This window comes from Argiope bruennichi, chromosome 11, assembly GCF_947563725.1.
Source record: "Argiope bruennichi chromosome 11, qqArgBrue1.1, whole genome shotgun sequence".
In the NCBI taxonomy this organism is placed as follows: domain Eukaryota; kingdom Metazoa; phylum Arthropoda; class Arachnida; order Araneae; family Araneidae; genus Argiope; species Argiope bruennichi.
This window is the reverse complement of record NC_079161.1, coordinates 30,859,227-30,881,323: the sequence shown is the minus strand read 5'-3', so window position 1 is coordinate 30,881,323 and position 22,097 is coordinate 30,859,227. Positions and strand designations below refer to the sequence as shown.

At 35.3% G+C, this 22,097-nt stretch overlaps 13 non-coding genes across 13 annotated transcripts; all 13 read left to right on the top strand.

The window, feature by feature from the left end:
• The first annotated feature begins 454 nt into the window (after positions 1-454).
• On the top strand, positions 455-570 carry LOC129957913 (U5 spliceosomal RNA). Its single transcript, XR_008783014.1, has one exon. It is a non-coding gene; the product is annotated as a U5 spliceosomal RNA (small nuclear RNA).
• A 2,503-nt stretch (positions 571-3,073) lies between these two features.
• LOC129957850 (small nucleolar RNA U3) lies at positions 3,074-3,284 on the top strand. The gene has a single exon (XR_008782952.1). It is a non-coding gene; the product is annotated as a small nucleolar RNA U3 (small nucleolar RNA).
• Positions 3,285-3,945: 661 nt separating this feature from the next.
• On the top strand, positions 3,946-4,061 carry LOC129957890 (U5 spliceosomal RNA). Its single transcript, XR_008782991.1, has one exon. It is a non-coding gene; the product is annotated as a U5 spliceosomal RNA (small nuclear RNA).
• Positions 4,062-6,559: 2,498 nt separating this feature from the next.
• Positions 6,560-6,770, top strand: LOC129957842 (small nucleolar RNA U3). Its single transcript, XR_008782944.1, has one exon. It is a non-coding gene; the product is annotated as a small nucleolar RNA U3 (small nucleolar RNA).
• A 661-nt stretch (positions 6,771-7,431) lies between these two features.
• Positions 7,432-7,547, top strand: LOC129957889 (U5 spliceosomal RNA). The gene has a single exon (XR_008782990.1). It is a non-coding gene; the product is annotated as a U5 spliceosomal RNA (small nuclear RNA).
• A 2,502-nt stretch (positions 7,548-10,049) lies between these two features.
• On the top strand, positions 10,050-10,260 carry LOC129957828 (small nucleolar RNA U3). Its single transcript, XR_008782930.1, has one exon. It is a non-coding gene; the product is annotated as a small nucleolar RNA U3 (small nucleolar RNA).
• Positions 10,261-10,929: 669 nt separating this feature from the next.
• Positions 10,930-11,045, top strand: LOC129957887 (U5 spliceosomal RNA). Its single transcript, XR_008782987.1, has one exon. It is a non-coding gene; the product is annotated as a U5 spliceosomal RNA (small nuclear RNA).
• A 2,500-nt stretch (positions 11,046-13,545) lies between these two features.
• Positions 13,546-13,756, top strand: LOC129957827 (small nucleolar RNA U3). The gene has a single exon (XR_008782929.1). It is a non-coding gene; the product is annotated as a small nucleolar RNA U3 (small nucleolar RNA).
• Positions 13,757-14,425: 669 nt separating this feature from the next.
• Positions 14,426-14,541, top strand: LOC129957886 (U5 spliceosomal RNA). Its single transcript, XR_008782986.1, has one exon. It is a non-coding gene; the product is annotated as a U5 spliceosomal RNA (small nuclear RNA).
• Positions 14,542-17,042: 2,501 nt separating this feature from the next.
• Positions 17,043-17,253, top strand: LOC129957826 (small nucleolar RNA U3). The gene has a single exon (XR_008782928.1). It is a non-coding gene; the product is annotated as a small nucleolar RNA U3 (small nucleolar RNA).
• A 669-nt stretch (positions 17,254-17,922) lies between these two features.
• On the top strand, positions 17,923-18,038 carry LOC129957885 (U5 spliceosomal RNA). Its single transcript, XR_008782985.1, has one exon. It is a non-coding gene; the product is annotated as a U5 spliceosomal RNA (small nuclear RNA).
• Positions 18,039-20,545: 2,507 nt separating this feature from the next.
• On the top strand, positions 20,546-20,756 carry LOC129957825 (small nucleolar RNA U3). The gene has a single exon (XR_008782927.1). It is a non-coding gene; the product is annotated as a small nucleolar RNA U3 (small nucleolar RNA).
• Positions 20,757-21,425: 669 nt separating this feature from the next.
• On the top strand, positions 21,426-21,541 carry LOC129957884 (U5 spliceosomal RNA). Its single transcript, XR_008782984.1, has one exon. It is a non-coding gene; the product is annotated as a U5 spliceosomal RNA (small nuclear RNA).
• The last annotated feature ends 556 nt before the right edge of the window (positions 21,542-22,097 follow it).

Genomic DNA, 22,097 nt, shown 5'->3' with positions numbered 1-22,097 from the left:
GGTAATCGATTTGAGGTGAAGTAAGACTTCACTTTGTAAATATTCAGACATTTGATGCTCTTAATTTTAAGACATTTATTTGTTTATTAATAAATGTCCAGAAGTTTGGCCATTAGATATCTAGCTTTCCAACAAGGAAAGAGGCAAAGCCATAACAGATTTAGTGTTAACCAGGGTGCAAGCCTGCTACATTGCACCCCACTTTAAGACATAATTTTAATGAGAAGCTTTAAAAACAATTCACTGATCTGTTAGTGCATTGATTATGAACCCTCTACTCCGCAAAAAGATAAATATCCACAGGACTTTACAAAATTTTATTTTTAACACAAAGAGATTCTCTAGACCAAAATATTTTAAGGATGAAACTAAACCTCCATTCCATGTGCAGAAAAAGTACCACTATTAAAATTATTTACAAGTGTATATAGAATTTGGAAAACTCTCTGTTTGTATGCTCTGGTTTCTCTTCAATATCGTGCTAATCTTTCGCCTTTTACTAAAGATTACCATGGAGAGGAACAATTTAATGAGCCTCATCCAATTTTTGGAATCCCGCTTCGGTGGGATTATATTACAAAAAGCAGAAACATACGGATATCGCCATTGCGACTGTTTCAAGCGATCGCAGCGACCCCTAGTGGCAGCTTAAGCGATCATCTTCCAACTCCCCTTGCAGGGAAAAGGCTTATTTCTTCTGCTGCTTTCGTTGCGCTTTTTAATTTTCTTTTATAATTTCACTGCAAAACATATCCTTGTTCTACTTTAAGAAGAAAAAGTAGGCGCAATTTTTGAAAAGAAGTGTTGCGGTTTAAATGAGACTCTTAAAACATTGTTATTCAACACTCCTCGAAATAAAATAAAAAAATTGCGATTAAAAGCCTTTCCAAGACTGATGTTTTAAATCCATGCAAGAATTTGTATTTTCTTAATTGTTTGAGATCCCTTCCGAATTCTCGTAATTTAACTTGCAGAACGGTAAACGTAGCGAAACGGTGCTGAAATATGAACTTATTTGAAATTGTGGTTATCAGCATGCTAAGCTTACTGTAAGACTTCTATTAGAAAAATTATTGATTACAAACCTTTGTGCTGATTTGAATGCATGCAAAATTTTACATTTTCTTAATTGTTCAATTTCTATTGCTTACGATTTCTCTTAGTTTATAATGAAAGGGCGCAAAAAAATAAATAAAGCATTTTATACTTTGGCTATTAGCATATTGTACGAAATTGCGTTGGTGAATGAAAAGCATAAGCGGACTGTAAAAATGCGTTTAATTTTATGCGTGCTTAACGAGACAATTTTAGAACTGTTCTGAGATATTACATGGTTGCCAGGTTGGCGTAGTTACAAAGTGCGCTAAAGGCGTGATTTTACAAGTACGGAACAACCCGCCTGGCGTTGAAATATGCATATGTTTCAATATAAAAAAAAATTGTATATAAAGTTACATCACTAATTTTGACACATAAGAGTAAAAAACAAACAAATAACATAATAATAATTTGCATAATAAATACAATTAGCGTAATTAAACAAATACAAATGAACGTTTCAATTCAAATGAAAATTATCTACAATAGGTAAAATGCAAATTTTAGAAGTAGGTCTTCTAAAATTTCCTTTTGCAGTGCGTATATCTGCTACTCTGACATCACCATCTGAGCCTGAAATTACTTTAATGATTCGACCTAAAGGCCATTGGTAAGTTGGAAGTTGAATGTCCTTTATTAGAACGTAGCATGCCAGGAGTTAAATTTTGTTTTTTAAGCAGCCACTTTGAGCGCTGTTGTAAATGGCTCATATAACTGTTTTGCCAATGTCTCCAAACAGTTTGCACTAACTTTTGAATTCGTTGCCATCGATTGAGAAGACTGTCTTTTTTGTCGATGAAGTTAGGTTCTGGGACAGAATTGATATGTTTTCCTGCGAGGAAATAGCCTGGAGCTAATACTTGCATTTTGTCAGAATCAGTTGATAGAGGAGAGAGGGGTCGCAAATTGAGGATGCTCTCAATCTGAGTAATTACTGTTAAAAACTCTTCGAGCGTTAGTCTTGCAGGACCTACCATTCTCCTAAAATGATATTAAAAAGCCTTCACGCCAGCCTCCCAAAGACCGCCGAAATTGGGAGTCCTAGGGGGCAAAAATTTCCATCTGATACCTTCGGAGGAAAGCATATTCGAAACGTCTTCGCTACCTATCATTAATTTGTATATGCATTCAATCTCTGCAGAAGCACCTACAAAGTTAGTAGCATTATCGCTAAAAATTGTGGAGCTTTTGCCACGCCGCGAAAAAATTCTTAATAGCGTTGCGATTAGAGCTTCATAGTTAAATCCGGGACAAACTCTATGTGTCCAGCTTTGGTTGCGATACATACAAATAAAGCAACATATATTTTCTGAAGAGTACCTTTTCTTTGCTCCTTAAATTTAATTTCGAACGGCTCGCATAAATCTATCCTTACATTTAAAAATGCTGAACTAGGTGTAACTCTATCTGCTGGAAGGTCTCCCATAATTTGATTCGCGATAACGAGCTTGTTTCGGAAGCATTTAACACATTCGTGAACGACTTTGCGCGCAGCATTTCTGCCACCAATTGGCCAATATTTTAAACGAAGAGTATTTAGAAGGGTTTGAGGGCCTACATGACAGTTTCGTTTTCGATAATACTGAAAAATAAGTGTAACTAATTTATTTCCCCCTGGCAGAACAATTGGATGTTACTGATTAAAATTTAAATTAGAATGCGCAAGTCTGCCATCTACTCTAATGAGTCATCGGATGGCTCTATGAAGGGATTAAGAAATCTTGGCTTCACTCCATATGATAGAAATATGTTAAAGCATAAATATTTATATAGCACATTCTCTTTTCCTATTGAAAAAAAAAAAAAAACTTTTGATTTAGTTTTTAAAAAACCATTTCTTTGATTTGCAACACTTTGTAAAGCAAAAAGAAAAAGAAATAATAATACCATTGTAAATCCATTTACACCAAATTAGCTACCACTTTAAAAATAGGAGATGGTTGCTATAAGAATTTTTTCTCTTCTGATTGTAACTAAGATCATACTTCATAGGATCATTTCTATAGTATGATTAGAGGTTCACTCACCGAACCTCGCAGAAAACCCAACCACGATGATGTGAGATGGGGTTTCTTCCTGAGCGTGAAAGTGGCTCTTTGGTGCTCTTCGGAGTGTCGAGCAGCCGTTGATGATCGCACTCTCTGGCCATTGCTGCTGGGAGATGGAAGGAACTCGATCTGAGTGGTTCCCAATATTAACAACAAGATCAGAAGCTTTCAATACGTATTTCATATCGTCGGATTTCAATTTTTTTCTATTAGCTACTTACGAAAATTCTTTTCGTTTATGCAAATCGCACTAATACTTGATGGATACAGTTTATAGATTCCGACAAGAAATTAAATGCCTTATTTATGTGACTGTAGCTCGCTTTTATTGCACTAGAATCTCTTGGTAATCGATTTGAGGTGAAGTAAGACTTCACTTTGTAAATATTCAGACATTTGATGCTCTTAATTTTAAGACATTTATTTGTTTATTAATAAATGTCCAGAAGTTTGGCCATTAGATATCTAGCTTTCCAACAAGGAAAGAGGCAAAGCCATAACAGATTTAGTGTTAACCAGGGTGCAAGCCTGCTACATTGCACCCCACTTTAAGACATAATTTTAATGAGAAGCTTTAAAAACAATTCACTGATCTGTTAGTGCATTGATTATGAACCCTCTACTCCGCAAAAAGATAAATATCCACAGGACTTTACAAAATTTTATTTTTAACACAAAGAGATTCTCTAGACCAAAATATTTTAAGGATGAAACTAAACCTCCATTCCATGTGCAGAAAAAGTACCACTATTAAAATTATTTACAAGTGTATATAGAATTTGGAAAACTCTCTGTTTGTATGCTCTGGTTTCTCTTCAATATCGTGCTAATCTTTCGCCTTTTACTAAAGATTACCGTGGAGAGGAACAATTTAATGAGCCTCATCCAATTTTTGGAATCCCGCTTCGGTGGGATTATATTACAAAAAGCAGAAACATACGGATATCGCCATTGCGACTGTTTCAAGCGATCGCAGCGACCCCTAGTGGCAGCTTAAGCGATCATCTTCCAACTCCCCTTGCAGGGAAAAGGCTTATTTCTTCTGCTGCTTTCGTTGCGCTTTTTAATTTTCTTTTATAATTTCACTGCAAAACATATCCTTGTTCTACTTTAAGAAGAAAAAGTAGGCGCAATTTTTGAAAAGAAGTGTTGCGGTTTAAATGAGACTCTTAAAACATTGTTATTCAACACTCCTCGAAATAAAATAAAAAAATTGCGATTAAAAGCCTTTCCAAGACTGATGTTTTAAATCCATGCAAGAATTTGTATTTTCTTAATTGTTTGAGATCCCTTCCGAATTCTCGTAATTTAACTTGCAGAACGGTAAACGTAGCGAAACGGTGCTGAAATATGAACTTATTTGAAATTGTGGTTATCAGCATGCTAAGCTTACTGTAAGACTTCTATTAGAAAAATTATTGATTACAAACCTTTGTGCTGATTTGAATGCATGCAAAATTTTACATTTTCTTAATTGTTCAATTTCTATTGCTTACGATTTCTCTTAGTTTATAATGAAAGGGCGCAAAAAATAAATAAAGCATTTTATACTTTGGCTATTAGCATATTGTACGAAATTGCGTTGGTGAATGAAAAGCATAAGCGGACTGTAAAAATGCGTTTAATTTTATGCGTGCTTAACGAGACAATTTTAGAACTGTTCTGAGATATTACATGGTTGCCAGGTTGGCGTAGTTACAAAGTGCGCTAAAGGCGTGATTTTACAAGTACGGAACAACCCGCCTGGCGTTGAAATATGCATATGTTTCAATATAAAAAAAAATTGTATATAAAGTTACATCACTAATTTTGACACATAAGAGTAAAAAACAAACAAATAACATAATAATAATTTGCATAATAAATACAATTAGCGTAATTAAACAAATACAAATGAACGTTTCAATTCAAATGAAAATTATCTACAATAGGTAAAATGCAAATTTTAGAAGTAGGTCTTCTAAAATTTCCTTTTGCAGTGCGTATATCTGCTACTCTGACATCACCATCTGAGCCTGAAATTACTTTAATGATTCGACCTAAAGGCCATTGGTAAGTTGGAAGTTGAATGTCCTTTATTAGAACGTAGCATGCCAGGAGTTAAATTTTGTTTTTTAAGCAGCCACTTTGAGCGCTGTTGTAAATGGCTCATATAACTGTTTTGCCAATGTCTCCAAACAGTTTGCACTAACTTTTGAATTCGTTGCCATCGATTGAGAAGACTGTCTTTTTTGTCGATGAAGTTAGGTTCTGGGACAGAATTGATATGTTTTCCTGCGAGGAAATAGCCTGGAGCTAATACTTGCATTTTGTCAGAATCAGTTGATAGAGGAGAGAGGGGTCGCAAATTGAGGATGCTCTCAATCTGAGTAATTACTGTTAAAAACTCTTCGAGCGTTAGTCTTGCAGGACCTACCATTCTCCTAAAATGATATTAAAAAGCCTTCACGCCAGCCTCCCAAAGACCGCCGAAATTGGGAGTCCTAGGGGGCAAAAATTTCCATCTGATACCTTCGGAGGAAAGCATATTCGAAACGTCTTCGCTACCTATCATTAATTTGTATATGCATTCAATCTCTGCAGAAGCACCTACAAAGTTAGTAGCATTATCGCTAAAAATTGTGGAGCTTTTGCCACGCCGCGAAAAAATTCTTAATAGCGTTGCGATTAGAGCTTCATAGTTAAATCCGGGACAAACTCTATGTGTCCAGCTTTGGTTGCGATACATACAAATAAAGCAACATATATTTTCTGAAGAGTACCTTTTCTTTGCTCCTTAAATTTAATTTCGAACGGCTCGCATAAATCTATCCTTACATTTAAAAATGCTGAACTAGGTGTAACTCTATCTGCTGGAAGGTCTCCCATAATTTGATTCGCGATAACGAGCTTGTTTCGGAAGCATTTAACACATTCGTGAACGACTTTGCGCGCAGCATTTCTGCCACCAATTGGCCAATATTTTAAACGAAGAGTATTTAGAAGGGTTTGAGGGCCTACATGACAGTTTCGTTTTCGATAATACTGAAAAATAAGTGTAACTAATTTATTTCCCCCTGGCAGAACAATTGGATGTTACTGATTAAAATTTAAATTAGAATGCGCAAGTCTGCCATCTACTCTAATGAGTCATCGGATGGCTCTATGAAGGGATTAAGAAATCTTGGCTTCACTCCATATGATAGAAATATGTTAAAGCATAAATATTTATATAGCACATTCTCTTTTCCTATTGAAAAAAAAAAACTTTTGATTTAGTTTTTAAAAAACCATTTCTTTGATTTGCAACACTTTGTAAAGCAAAAAGAAAAAGAAATAATAATACCATTGTAAATCCATTTACACCAAATTAGCTACCACTTTAAAAATAGGAGATGGTTGCTATAAGAATTTTTTCTCTTCTGATTGTAACTAAGATCATACTTCATAGAATCATTTCTATAGTATGATTAGAGGTTCACTCACCGAACCTTGCAGAAAACCCAACCACGATGATGTGAGATGGGGTTTCTTCCTGAGCGTGAAAGTGGCTGTTTGGTGCTCTTCGGAGTGTCGAGCAGCCGTTGATGATCGCACTCTCTGGCCATTGCGGCTGGGAGATGGAAGGAACTCGATCTGAGTGGTTCCCAATATTAACAACAAGATCAGAAGCTTTCAATACGTATTTCATATCGTCGGATTTCAATTTTTTTCTATTAGCTACTTACGAAAATTCTTTTCGTTTATGCAAATCGCACTAATACTTGATGGATACAGTTTATAGATTCCGACAAGAAATTAAATGCCTTATTTATGCGACTGTAGCTCGCTTTTATTGCACTAGAATCTCTTGGTAATCGATTTGAGGTGAAGTAAGACTTCACTTTGTAAATATTCAGACATTTGATGCTCTTAATTTTAAGACATTTATTTGTTTATTAATAAATGTCCAGAAGTTTGGCCATTAGATATCTAGCTTTCCAACAAGGAAAGAGGCAAAGCCATAACAGATTTAGTGTTAACCAGGGTGCAAGCCTGCTACATTGCACCCCACTTTAAGACATAATTTTAATGAGAAGCTTTAAAAACAATTCACTGATCTGTTAGTGCATTGATTATGAACCCTCTACTCCGCAAAAAGATAAATATCCACAGGACTTTACAAAATTTTATTTTTAACACAAAGAGATTCTCTAGACCAAAATATTTTAAGGATGAAACTAAACCTCCATTCCATGTGCAGAAAAAGTACCACTATTAAAATTATTTACAAGTGTATATAGAATTTGGAAAACTCTCTGTTTGTATGCTCTGGTTTCTCTTCAATATCGTGCTAATCTTTCGCCTTTTACTAAAGATTACCGTGGAGAGGAACAATTTAATGAGCCTCATCCAATTTTTGGAATCCCGCTTCGGTGGGATTATATTACAAAAAGCAGAAACATACGGATATCGCCATTGCGACTGTTTCAAGCGATCGCAGCGACCCCTAGTGGCAGCTTAAGCGATCATCTTCCAACTCCCCTTGCAGGGAAAAGGCTTATTTCTTCTGCTGCTTTCGTTGCGCTTTTTAATTATCTTTTATAATTTCACTGCAAAACATATCCTTGTTCTACTTTAAGAAGAAAAAGTAGGCGCAATTTTTGAAAAGAAGTGTTGCGGTTTAAATGAGACTCTTAAAACATTGTTATTCAACACTCCTCGAAATAAAATAAAAAAATTGCGATTAAAAGCCTTTCCAAGACTGATGTTTTAAATCCATGCAAGAATTTGTATTTTCTTAATTGTTTGAGATCCCTTCCGAATTCTCGTAATTTAACTTGCAGAACGGTAAACGTAGCGAAACGGTGCTGAAATATGAACTTATTTGAAATTGTGGTTATCAGCATGCTAAGCTTACTGTAAGACTTCTATTAGAAAAATTATTGATTACAAACCTTTGTGCTGATTTGAATGCATGCAAAATTTTACATTTTCTTAATTGTTCAATTTCTATTGCTTACGATTTCTCTTAGTTTATAATGAAAGGGCGCAAAAAAATAAATAAAGCATTTTATACTTTGGCTATTAGCATATTGTACGAAATTGCGTTGGTGAATGAAAAGCATAAGCGGACTGTAAAAATGCGTTTAATTTTATGCGTGCTTAACGAGACAATTTTAGAACTGTTCTGAGATATTACATGGTTGCCAGGTTGGCGTAGTTACAAAGTGCGCTAAAGGCGTGATTTTACAAGTACGGAACAACCCGCCTGGCGTTGAAATATGCATATGTTTCAATATAAAAAAAAATTGTATATAAAGTTACATCACTAATTTTGACACATAAGAGTAAAAAACAAACAAATAACATAATAATAATTTGCATAATAAATACAATTAGCGTAATTAAACAAATACAAATGAACGTTTCAATTCAAATGAAAATTATCTACAATAGGTAAAATGCAAATTTTAGAAGTAGGTCTTCTAAAATTTCCTTTTGCAGTGCGTATATCTGCTACTCTGACATCACCATCTGAGCCTGAAATTACTTTAATGATTCGACCTAAAGGCCATTGGTAAGTTGGAAGTTGAATGTCCTTTATTAGAACGTAGCATGCCAGGAGTTAAATTTTGTTTTTTAAGCAGCCACTTTGAGCGCTGTTGTAAATGGCTCATATAACTGTTTTGCCAATGTCTCCAAACAGTTTGCACTAACTTTTGAATTCGTTGCCATCGATTGAGAAGACTGTCTTTTTTGTCGATGAAGTTAGGTTCTGGGATAGAATTGATATGTTTTCCTGCGAGGAAATAGCCTGGAGCTAATACTTGCATTTTGTCAGAATCAGTTGATAGAGGAGAGAGGGGTCGCAAATTGAGGATGCCCTCAATCTGAGTAATTACTGTTAAAAACTCATCGAGCGTTAGTCTTGCAGGACCTACCATTCTCCTAAAATGATATTAAAAAGCCTTCACGCCAGCCTCCCAAAGATCGCCGAAATTGGGAGTCCTAGGGGGCAAAAATTTCCATCTGATACCTTCGGAGGAAAGCATATTCGAAACGTCTTCACTACCTATCATTAATTTGTATATGCATTCAATCTCTGCAGAAGCACCTACAAAGTTAGTAGCATTATCGCTAAAAATTGTGGAGCTTTTGCCACGCCGCGAAAAAATTCTTAATAGCGTTGCGATTAGAGCTTCATAGTTAAATCCGGGACAAACTCTATGTGTCCAGCTTTGGTTGCGATACATACAAATAAAGCAACATATATTTTCTGAAGAGTACCTTTTCTTTGCTCCTTAAATTTAATTTCGAACGGCTCGCATAAATCTATCCTTACATTTAAAAATGCTGAACTAGGTGTAACTCTATCTGCTGGAAGGTCTCCCATAATTTGATTCGCGATAACGAGCTTGTTTCGGAAGCATTTAACACATTCGTGAACGACTTTGCGCGCAGCATTTCTGCCACCAATTGGCCAATATTTTAAACGAAGAGTATTTAGAAGGGTTTGAGGGCCTACATGACAGTTTCGTTTTCGATAATACTGAAAAATAAGTGTAACTAATTTATTTCCCCCTGGCAGAACAATTGGATGTTACTGATTAAAATTTAAATTAGAATGCGCAAGTCTGCCATCTACTCTAATGAGTCATCGGATGGCTCTATGAAGGGATTAAGAAATCTTGGCTTCACTCCATATGATAGAAATATGTTAAAGCATAAATATTTATATAGCACATTCTCTTTTCCTATTGAAAAAAAAAAAAAACTTTTGATTTAGTTTTTAAAAAACCATTTCTTTGATTTGCAACACTTTGTAAAGCAAAAAGAAAAAGAAATAATAATACCATTGTAAATCCATTTACACCAAATTAGCTACCACTTTAAAAATAGGAGATGGTTGCTATAAGAATTTTTTCTCTTCTGATTTTAACTAAGATCATACTTCATAGGATCATTTCTATAGTATGATTAGAGGTTCACTCACCGAACCTCGCAGAAAACCCAACCACGATGATGTGAGATGGGGTTTCTTCCTGAGCGTGAAAGTGGCTCTTTGGTGCTCTTCGGAGTGTCGAGCAGCCGTTGATGATCGCACTCTCTGGCCATTGCGGCTGGGAGATGGAAGGAACTCGATCTGAGTGGTTCCCAATATTAACAACAAGATCAGAAGCTTTCAATACGTATTTCATATCGTCGGATTTCAATTTTTTTCTATTAGCTACTTACGAAAATTCTTTTCGTTTATGCAAATCGCACTAATACTTGATGGATACAGTTTATAGATTCCGACAAGAAATTAAATGCCTTATTTATGTGACTGTAGCTCGCTTTTATTGCACTAGAATCTCTTGGTAATCGATTTGAGGTGAAGTAAGACTTCACTTTGTAAATATTCAGACATTTGATGCTCTTAATTTTAAGACATTTATTTGTTTATTAATAAATGTCCAGAAGTTTGGCCATGACGCCATTAGATATCTAGCTTTCCAACAAGGAAAGAGGCAAAGCCATAACAGATTTAGTGTTAACCAGGGTGCAAGCCTGCTACATTGCACCCCACTTTAAGACACAATTTTAATGAGAAGCTTTAAAAACAATTCACTGATCTGTTAGTGCATTGATTATGAACCCTCTACTCCGCAAAAAGATAAATATCCACAGGACTTTACAAAATTTTATTTTTAACACAAAGAGATTCTCTAGACCAAAATATTTTAAGGATGAAACTAAACCTCCATTCCATGTGCAGAAAAAGTACCACTATTAAAATTATTTACAAGTGTATATAGAATTTGGAAAACTCTCTGTTTGTATGCTCTGGTTTCTCTTCAATATCGTGCTAATCTTTCGCCTTTTACTAAAGATTACCGTGGAGAGGAACAATTTAATGAGCCTCATCCAATTTTTGGAATCCCGCTTCGGTGGGATTATATTACAAAAAGCAGAAACATACGGATATCGCCGTTGCGACTGTTTCAAGCGATCGCAGCGACCCCTAGTGGCAGCTTAAGCGATCATCTTCCAACTCCCCTTGCAGGGAAAAGGCTTATTTCTTCTGCTGCTTTCGTTGCGCTTTTTAATTATCTTTTATAATTTCACTGCAAAACATATCCTTGTTCTACTTTAAGAAGAAAAAGTAGGCGCAATTTTTGAAAAGAAGTGTTGCGGTTTAAATGAGACTCTTAAAACATTGTTATTCAACACTCCTCGAAATAAAATAAAAAAATTGCGATTAAAAGCCTTTCCAAGACTGATGTTTTAAATCCATGCAAGAATTTGTATTTTCTTAATTGTTTGAGATCCCTTCCGAATTCTCGTAATTTAACTTGCAGAACGGTAAACGTAGCGAAACGGTGCTGAAATATGAACTTATTTGAAATTGTGGTTATCAGCATGCTAAGCTTACTGTAAGACTTCTATTAGAAAAATTATTGATTACAAACCTTTGTGCTGATTTGAATGCATGCAAAATTTTACATTTTCTTAATTGTTCAATTTCTATTGCTTACGATTTCTCTTAGTTTATAATGAAAGGGCGCAAAAAAATAAATAAAGCATTTTATACTTTGGCTATTAGCATATTGTACGAAATTGCGTTGGTGAATGAAAAGCATAAGCGGACTGTAAAAATGCGTTTAATTTTATGCGTGCTTAACGAGACAATTTTAGAACTGTTCTGAGATATTACATGGTTGCCAGGTTGGCGTAGTTACAAAGTGCGCTAAAGGCGTGATTTTACAAGTACGGAACAACCCGCCTGGCGTTGAAATATGCATATGTTTCAATATAAAAAAAAATTGTATATAAAGTTACATCACTAATTTTGACACATAAGAGTAAAAAACAAACAAATAACATAATAATAATTTGCATAATAAATACAATTAGCGTAATTAAACAAATACAAATGAACGTTTCAATTCAAATGAAAATTATCTACAATAGGTAAAATGCAAATTTTAGAAGTAGGTCTTCTAAAATTTCCTTTTGCAGTGCGTATATCTGCTACTCTGACATCACCATCTGAGCCTGAAATTACTTTAATGATTCGACCTAAAGGCCATTGGTAAGTTGGAAGTTGAATGTCCTTTATTAGAACGTAGCATGCCAGGAGTTAAATTTTGTTTTTTAAGCAGCCACTTTGAGCGCTGTTGTAAATGGCTCATATAACTGTTTTGCCAATGTCTCCAAACAGTTTGCACTAACTTTTGAATTCGTTGCCATCGATTGAGAAGACTGTCTTTTTTGTCGATGAAGTTAGGTTCTGGGATAGAATTGATATGTTTTCCTGCGAGGAAATAGCCTGGAGCTAATACTTGCATTTTGTCAGAATCAGTTGATAGAGGAGAGAGGGGTCGCAAATTGAGGATGCCCTCAATCTGAGTAATTACTGTTAAAAACTCATCGAGCGTTAGTCTTGCAGGACCTACCATTCTCCTAAAATGATATTAAAAAGCCTTCACGCCAGCCTCCCAAAGATCGCCGAAATTGGGAGTCCTAGGGGGCAAAAATTTCCATCTGATACCTTCGGAGGAAAGCATATTCGAAACGTCTTCACTACCTATCATTAATTTGTATATGCATTCAATCTCTGCAGAAGCACCTACAAAGTTAGTAGCATTATCGCTAAAAATTGTGGAGCTTTTGCCACGCCGCGAAAAAATTCTTAATAGCGTTGCGATTAGAGCTTCATAGTTAAATCCGGGACAAACTCTATGTGTCCAGCTTTGGTTGCGATACATACAAATAAAGCAACATATATTTTCTGAAGAGTACCTTTTCTTTGCTCCTTAAATTTAATTTCGAACGGCTCGCATAAATCTATCCTTACATTTAAAAATGCTGAACTAGGTGTAACTCTATCTGCTGGAAGGTCTCCCATAATTTGATTCGCGATAACGAGCTTGTTTCGGAAGCATTTAACACATTCGTGAACGACTTTGCGCGCAGCATTTCTGCCACCAATTGGCCAATATTTTAAACGAACAGTATTTAGAAGGGTTTGAGGGCCTACATGACAGTTTCGTTTTCGATAATACTGAAAAATAAGTGTAACTAATTTATTTCCCCCTGGCAGAACAATTGGATGTTACTGATTAAAATTTAAATTAGAATGCGCAAGTCTGCCATCTACTCTAATGAGTCATCGGATGGCTCTATGAAGGGATTAAGAAATCTTGGCTTCACTCCATATGATAGAAATATGTTAAAGCATAAATATTTATATAGCACATTCTCTTTTCCTATTGAAAAAAAAAAAACTTTTGATTTAGTTTTTAAAAAACCATTTCTTTGATTTGCAACACTTTGTAAAGCAAAAAGAAAAAGAAATAATAATACCATTGTAAATCCATTTACACCAAATTAGCTACCACTTTAAAAATAGGAGATGGTTGCTATAAGAATTTTTTCTCTTCTGATTTTAACTAAGATCATACTTCATAGGATCATTTCTATAGTATGATTAGAGGTTCACTCACCGAACCTCGCAGAAAACCCAACCACGATGATGTGAGATGGGGTTTCTTCCTGAGCGTGAAAGTGGCTCTTTGGTGCTCTTCGGAGTGTCGAGCAGCCGTTGATGATCGCACTCTCTGGCCATTGCGGCTGGGAGATGGAAGGAACTCGATCTGAGTGGTTCCCAATATTAACAACAAGATCAGAAGCTTTCAATACGTATTTCATATCGTCGGATTTCAATTTTTTTCTATTAGCTACTTACGAAAATTCTTTTCGTTTATGCAAATCGCACTAATACTTGATGGATACAGTTTATAGATTCCGACAAGAAATTAAATGCCTTATTTATGTGACTGTAGCTCGCTTTTATTGCACTAGAATCTCTTGGTAATCGATTTGAGGTGAAGTAAGACTTCACTTTGTAAATATTCAGACATTTGATGCTCTTAATTTTAAGACATTTATTTGTTTATTAATAAATGTCCAGAAGTTTGGCCATGACGCCATTAGATATCTAGCTTTCCAACAAGGAAAGAGGCAAAGCCATAACAGATTTAGTGTTAACCAGGGTGCAAGCCTGCTACATTGCACCCCACTTTAAGACACAATTTTAATGAGAAGCTTTAAAAACAATTCACTGATCTGTTAGTGCATTGATTATGAACCCTCTACTCCGCAAAAAGATAAATATCCACAGGACTTTACAAAATTTTATTTTTAACACAAAGAGATTCTCTAGACCAAAATATTTTAAGGATGAAACTAAACCTCCATTCCATGTGCAGAAAAAGTACCACTATTAAAATTATTTACAAGTGTATATAGAATTTGGAAAACTCTCTGTTTGTATGCTCTGGTTTCTCTTCAATATCGTGCTAATCTTTCGCCTTTTACTAAAGATTACCGTGGAGAGGAACAATTTAATGAGCCTCATCCAATTTTTGGAATCCCGCTTCGGTGGGATTATATTACAAAAAGCAGAAACATACGGATATCGCCGTTGCGACTGTTTCAAGCGATCGCAGCGACCCCTAGTGGCAGCTTAAGCGATCATCTTCCAACTCCCCTTGCAGGGAAAAGGCTTATTTCTTCTGCTGCTTTCGTTGCGCTTTTTAATTATCTTTTATAATTTCACTGCAAAACATATCCTTGTTCTACTTTAAGAAGAAAAAGTAGGCGCAATTTTTGAAAAGAAGTGTTGCGGTTTAAATGAGACTCTTAAAACATTGTTATTCAACACTCCTCGAAATAAAATAAAAAAATTGCGATTAAAAGCCTTTCCAAGACTGATGTTTTAAATCCATGCAAGAATTTGTATTTTCTTAATTGTTTGAGATCCCTTCCGAATTCTCGTAATTTAACTTGCAGAACGGTAAACGTAGCGAAACGGTGCTGAAATATGAACTTATTTGAAATTGTGGTTATCAGCATGCTAAGCTTACTGTAAGACTTCTATTAGAAAAATTATTGATTACAAACCTTTGTGCTGATTTGAATGCATGCAAAATTTTACATTTTCTTAATTGTTCAATTTCTATTGCTTACGATTTCTCTTAGTTTATAATGAAAGGGCGCAAAAAAATAAATAAAGCATTTTATACTTTGGCTATTAGCATATTGTACGAAATTGCGTTGGTGAATGAAAAGCATAAGCGGACTGTAAAAATGCGTTTAATTTTATGCGTGCTTAACGAGACAATTTTAGAACTGTTCTGAGATATTACATGGTTGCCAGGTTGGCGTAGTTACAAAGTGCGCTAAAGGCGTGATTTTACAAGTACGGAACAACCCGCCTGGCGTTGAAATATGCATATGTTTCAATATAAAAAAAAATTGTATATAAAGTTACATCACTAATTTTGACACATAAGAGTAAAAAACAAACAAATAACATAATAATAATTTGCATAATAAATACAATTAGCGTAATTAAACAAATACAAATGAACGTTTCAATTCAAATGAAAATTATCTACAATAGGTAAAATGCAAATTTTAGAAGTAGGTCTTCTAAAATTTCCTTTTGCAGTGCGTATATCTGCTACTCTGACATCACCATCTGAGCCTGAAATTACTTTAATGATTCGACCTAAAGGCCATTGGTAAGTTGGAAGTTGAATGTCCTTTATTAGAACGTAGCATGCCAGGAGTTAAATTTTGTTTTTTAAGCAGCCACTTTGAGCGCTGTTGTAAATGGCTCATATAACTGTTTTGCCAATGTCTCCAAACAGTTTGCACTAACTTTTGAATTCGTTGCCATCGATTGAGAAGACTGTCTTTTTTGTCGATGAAGTTAGGTTCTGGGATAGAATTGATATGTTTTCCTGCGAGGAAATAGCCTGGAGCTAATACTTGCATTTTGTCAGAATCAGTTGATAGAGGAGAGAGGGGTCGCAAATTGAGGATGCCCTCAATCTGAGTAATTACTGTTAAAAACTCATCGAGCGTTAGTCTTGCAGGACCTACCATTCTCCTAAAATGATATTAAAAAGCCTTCACGCCAGCCTCCCAAAGATCGCCGAAATTGGGAGTCCTAGGGGGCAAAAATTTCCATCTGATACCTTCGGAGGAAAGCATATTCGAAACGTCTTCACTACCTATCATTAATTTGTATATGCATTCAATCTCTGCAGAAGCACCTACAAAGTTAGTAGCATTATCGCTAAAAATTGTGGAGCTTTTGCCACGCCGCGAAAAAATTCTTAATAGCGTTGCGATTAGAGCTTCATAGTTAAATCCGGGACAAACTCTATGTGTCCAGCTTTGGTTGCGATACATACAAATAAAGCAACATATATTTTCTGAAGAGTACCTTTTCTTTGCTCCTTAAATTTAATTTCGAACGGCTCGCATAAATCTATCCTTACATTTAAAAATGCTGAACTAGGTGTAACTCTATCTGCTGGAAGGTCTCCCATAATTTGATTCGCGATAACGAGCTTGTTTCGGAAGCATTTAACACATTCGTGAACGACTTTGCGCGCAGCATTTCTGCCACCAATTGGCCAATATTTTAAACGAACAGTATTTAGAAGGGTTTGAGGGCCTACATGACAGTTTCGTTTTCGATAATACTGAAAAATAAGTGTAACTAATTTATTTCCCCCTGGCAGAACAATTGGATGTTACTGATTAAAATTTAAATTAGAATGCGCAAGTCTGCCATCTACTCTAATGAGTCATCGGATGGCTCTATGAAGGGATTAAGAAATCTTGGCTTCACTCCATATGATAGAAATATGTTAAAGCATAAATATTTATATAGCACATTCTCTTTTCCTATTGAAAAAAAAAAAAACTTTTGATTTAGTTTTTAAAAAACCATTTCTTTGATTTGCAACACTTTGTAAAGCAAAAAGAAAAAGAAATAATAATACCATTGTAAATCCATTTACACCAAATTAGCTACCACTTTAAAAATAGGAGATGGTTGCTATAAGAATTTTTTCTCTTCTGATTTTAACTAAGATCATACTTCATAGGATCATTTCTATAGTATGATTAGAGGTTCACTCACCGAACCTCGCAGAAAACCCAACCACGATGATGTGAGATGGGGTTTCTTCCTGAGCGTGAAAGTGGCTCTTTGGTGCTCTTCGGAGTGTCGAGCAGCCGTTGATGATCGCACTCTCTGGCCATTGCGGCTGGGAGATGGAAGGAACTCGATCTGAGTGGTTCCCAATATTAACAACAAGATCAGAAGCTTTCAATACGTATTTCATATCGTCGGATTTCAATTTTTTTCTATTAGCTACTTACGAAAATTCTTTTCGTTTATGCAAATCGCACTAATACTTGATGGATACAGTTTATAGATTCCGACAAGAAATTAAATGCCTTATTTATGTGACTGTAGCTCGCTTTTATTGCACTAGAATCTCTTGGTAATCGATTTGAGGTGAAGTAAGACTTCACTTTGTAAATATTCAGACATTTGATGCTCTTAATTTTAAGACATTTATTTGTTTATTAATAAATGTCCAGAAGTTTGGCCATGACGCCATTAGATATCTAGCTTTCCAACAAGGAAAGAGGCAAAGCCATAACAGATTTAGTGTTAACCAGGGTGCAAGCCTGCTACATTGCACCCCACTTTAAGACACAATTTTAATGAGAAGCTTTAAAAACAATTCACTGATCTGTTAGTGCATTGATTATGAACCCTCTACTCCGCAAAAAGATAAATATCCACAGGACTTTACAAAATTTTATTTTTAACACAAAGAGATTCTCTAGACCAAAATATTTTAAGGATGAAACTAAACCTCCATTCCATGTGCAGAAAAAGTACCACTATTAAAATTATTTACAAGTGTATATAGAATTTGGAAAACTCTCTGTTTGTATGCTCTGGTTTCTCTTCAATATCGTGCTAATCTTTCGCCTTTTACTAAAGATTACCGTGGAGAGGAACAATTTAATGAGCCTCATCCAATTTTTGGAATCCCGCTTCGGTGGGATTATATTACAAAAAGCAGAAACATACGGATATCGCCGTTGCGACTGTTTCAAGCGATCGCAGCGACCCCTAGTGGCAGCTTAAGCGATCATCTTCCAACTCCCCTTGCAGGGAAAAGGCTTATTTCTTCTGCTGCTTTCGTTGCGCTTTTTAATTATCTTTTATAATTTCACTGCAAAACATATCCTTGTTCTACTTTAAGAAGAAAAAGTAGGCGCAATTTTTGAAAAGAAGTGTTGCGGTTTAAATGAGACTCTTAAAACATTGTTATTCAACACTCCTCGAAATAAAATAAAAAAATTGCGATTAAAAGCCTTTCCAAGACTGATGTTTTAAATCCATGCAAGAATTTGTATTTTCTTAATTGTTTGAGATCCCTTCCGAATTCTCGTAATTTAACTTGCAGAACGGTAAACGTAGCGAAACGGTGCTGAAATATGAACTTATTTGAAATTGTGGTTATCAGCATGCTAAGCTTACTGTAAGACTTCTATTAGAAAAATTATTGATTACAAACCTTTGTGCTGATTTGAATGCATGCAAAATTTTACATTTTCTTAATTGTTCAATTTCTATTGCTTACGATTTCTCTTAGTTTATAATGAAAGGGCGCAAAAAAATAAATAAAGCATTTTATACTTTGGCTATTAGCATATTGTACGAAATTGCGTTGGTGAATGAAAAGCATAAGCGGACTGTAAAAATGCGTTTAATTTTATGCGTGCTTAACGAGACAATTTTAGAACTGTTCTGAGATATTACATGGTTGCCAGGTTGGCGTAGTTACAAAGTGCGCTAAAGGCGTGATTTTACAAGTACGGAACAACCCGCCTGGCGTTGAAATATGCATATGTTTCAATATAAAAAAAAATTGTATATAAAGTTACATCACTAATTTTGACACATAAGAGTAAAAAACAAACAAATAACATAATAATAATTTGCATAATAAATACAATTAGCGTAATTAAACAAATACAAATGAACGTTTCAATTCAAATGAAAATTATCTACAATAGGTAAAATGCAAATTTTAGAAGTAGGTCTTCTAAAATTTCCTTTTGCAGTGCGTATATCTGCTACTCTGACATCACCATCTGAGCCTGAAATTACTTTAATGATTCGACCTAAAGGCCATTGGTAAGTTGGAAGTTGAATGTCCTTTATTAGAACGTAGCATGCCAGGAGTTAAATTTTGTTTTTTAAGCAGCCACTTTGAGCGCTGTTGTAAATGGCTCATATAACTGTTTTGCCAATGTCTCCAAACAGTTTGCACTAACTTTTGAATTCGTTGCCATCGATTGAGAAGACTGTCTTTTTTGTCGATGAAGTTAGGTTCTGGGATAGAATTGATATGTTTTCCTGCGAGGAAATAGCCTGGAGCTAATACTTGCATTTTGTCAGAATCAGTTGATAGAGGAGAGAGGGGTCGCAAATTGAGGATGCCCTCAATCTGAGTAATTACTGTTAAAAACTCATCGAGCGTTAGTCTTGCAGGACCTACCATTCTCCTAAAATGATATTAAAAAGCCTTCACGCCAGCCTCCCAAAGATCGCCGAAATTGGGAGTCCTAGGGGGCAAAAATTTCCATCTGATACCTTCGGAGGAAAGCATATTCGAAACGTCTTCACTACCTATCATTAATTTGTATATGCATTCAATCTCTGCAGAAGCACCTACAAAGTTAGTAGCATTATCGCTAAAAATTGTGGAGCTTTTGCCACGCCGCGAAAAAATTCTTAATAGCGTTGCGATTAGAGCTTCATAGTTAAATCCGGGACAAACTCTATGTGTCCAGCTTTGGTTGCGATACATACAAATAAAGCAACATATATTTTCTGAAGAGTACCTTTTCTTTGCTCCTTAAATTTAATTTCGAACGGCTCGCATAAATCTATCCTTACATTTAAAAATGCTGAACTAGGTGTAACTCTATCTGCTGGAAGGTCTCCCATAATTTGATTCGCGATAACGAGCTTGTTTCGGAAGCATTTAACACATTCGTGAACGACTTTGCGCGCAGCATTTCTGCCACCAATTGGCCAATATTTTAAACGAACAGTATTTAGAAGGGTTTGAGGGCCTACATGACAGTTTCGTTTTCGATAATACTGAAAAATAAGTGTAACTAATTTATTTCCCCCTGGCAGAACAATTGGATGTTACTGATTAAAATTTAAATTAGAATGCGCAAGTCTGCCATCTACTCTAATGAGTCATCGGATGGCTCTATGAAGGGATTAAGAAATCTTGGCTTCACTCCATATGATAGAAATATGTTAAAGCATAAATATTTATATAGCACATTCTCTTTTCCTATTGAAAAAAAAAAACAAAAAAACTTGTGATTTAGTTTTTAAAAAACCATTTCTTTGATTTGCAACACTTTGTAAAGCAAAAAGAAAAAGAAATAATAATACCATTGTAAATCCATTTACACCAAATTAGCTACCACTTTAAAAATAGGAGATGGTTGCCATAAGAATTTTTTCTCTTCTGATTGTAACTAAGATCATACTTCATAGGATCATTTCTATAGTATGATTAGAGGTTCACTCACCGAACCTCGCAGAAAACCCAACCACGATGATGTGAGATGGGGTTTCTTCCTGAGCGTGAAAGTGGCTCTTTGGTGCTCTTCGGAGTGTCGAGCAGCCGTTGATGATCGCACTCTCTGGCCATTGCGGCTGGGAGATGGAAGGAACTCGATCTGAGTGGTTCCCAATATTAACAAAAAGATCAGAAGCTTTCAATACGTATTTCATATCGTCGGATTTCAATTTTTTTCTATTAGCTACTTACGAAAATTCTTTTCGTTTATGCAAATCGCACTAATACTTGATGGATACAGTTTATAGATTCCGACAAGAAATTAAATGCCTTATTTATGTGACTGTAGCTCGCTTTTATTGCACTAGAATCTCTTGGTAATCGATTTGAGGTGAAGTAAGACTTCACTTTGTAAATATTCAGACATTTGATGCTCTTAATTTTAAGACATTTATTTGTTTATTAATAAATGTCCAGAAGTTTGGCCATGACGCCATTAGATATCTAGCTTTCCAACAAGGAAAGAGGCAAAGCCATAACAGATTTAGTGTTAACCAGGGTGCACGCCTGCTACATTGCACCCCACTTTAAGACATAATTTTAATGAGAAGCTTTAAAAACAATTCACTGATCTGTTAGTGCATTGATTATGAACCCTCTACTCCGCAAAAAGATAAATATCCACAGGACTTTACAAAATTTTATTTTTAACACAAAGAGATTCTCTAGACCAAAATATTTTAAGGATGAAACTAAACCTCCATTCCATGTGCAGAAAAAGTACCACTATTAAAATTATTTACAAGTGTATATAGAATTTGGAAAACTCTCTGTTTGTATGCTCTGGTTTCTCTTCAATATCGTGCTAATCTTTCGCCTTTTACTAAAGATTACCGTGGAGAGGAACAATTTAATGAGCCTCATCCAATTTTTGGAATCCCGCTTCGGTGGGATTATATTACAAAAAGCAGAAACATACGGATATCGCCATTGCGACTGTTTCAAGCGATCGCAGCGACCCCTAGTGGCAGCTTAAGCGATCATCTTCCAACTCCCCTTGCAGGGAAAAGGCTTATTTCTTCTGCTGCTTTCGTTGCGCTTTTTAATTTTCTTTTATAATTTCACTGCAAAACATATCCTTGTTCTACTTTAAGAAGAAAAAGTAGGCGCAATTTTTGAAAAGAAGTGTTGCGGTTTAAATGAGACTCTTAAAACATTGTTATTCAACACTCCTCGAAATAAAATAAAAAAATTGCGATTAAAAGCCTTTCCAAGACTGATGTTTTAAATCCATTCAAGAATTTGTATTTTCTTAATTGTTTGAGATCCCTTCCGAATTCTCGTAATTTAACTTGCAGAACGGTAAACGTAGCGAAACGGTGCTGAAATATGAACTTATTTGAAATTGTGGTTATCAGCATGCTAAGCTTACTGTAAGACTTCTATTAGAAAAATTATTGATTACAAACCTTTGTGCTGATTTGAATGCATGCAAAATTTTACATTTTCT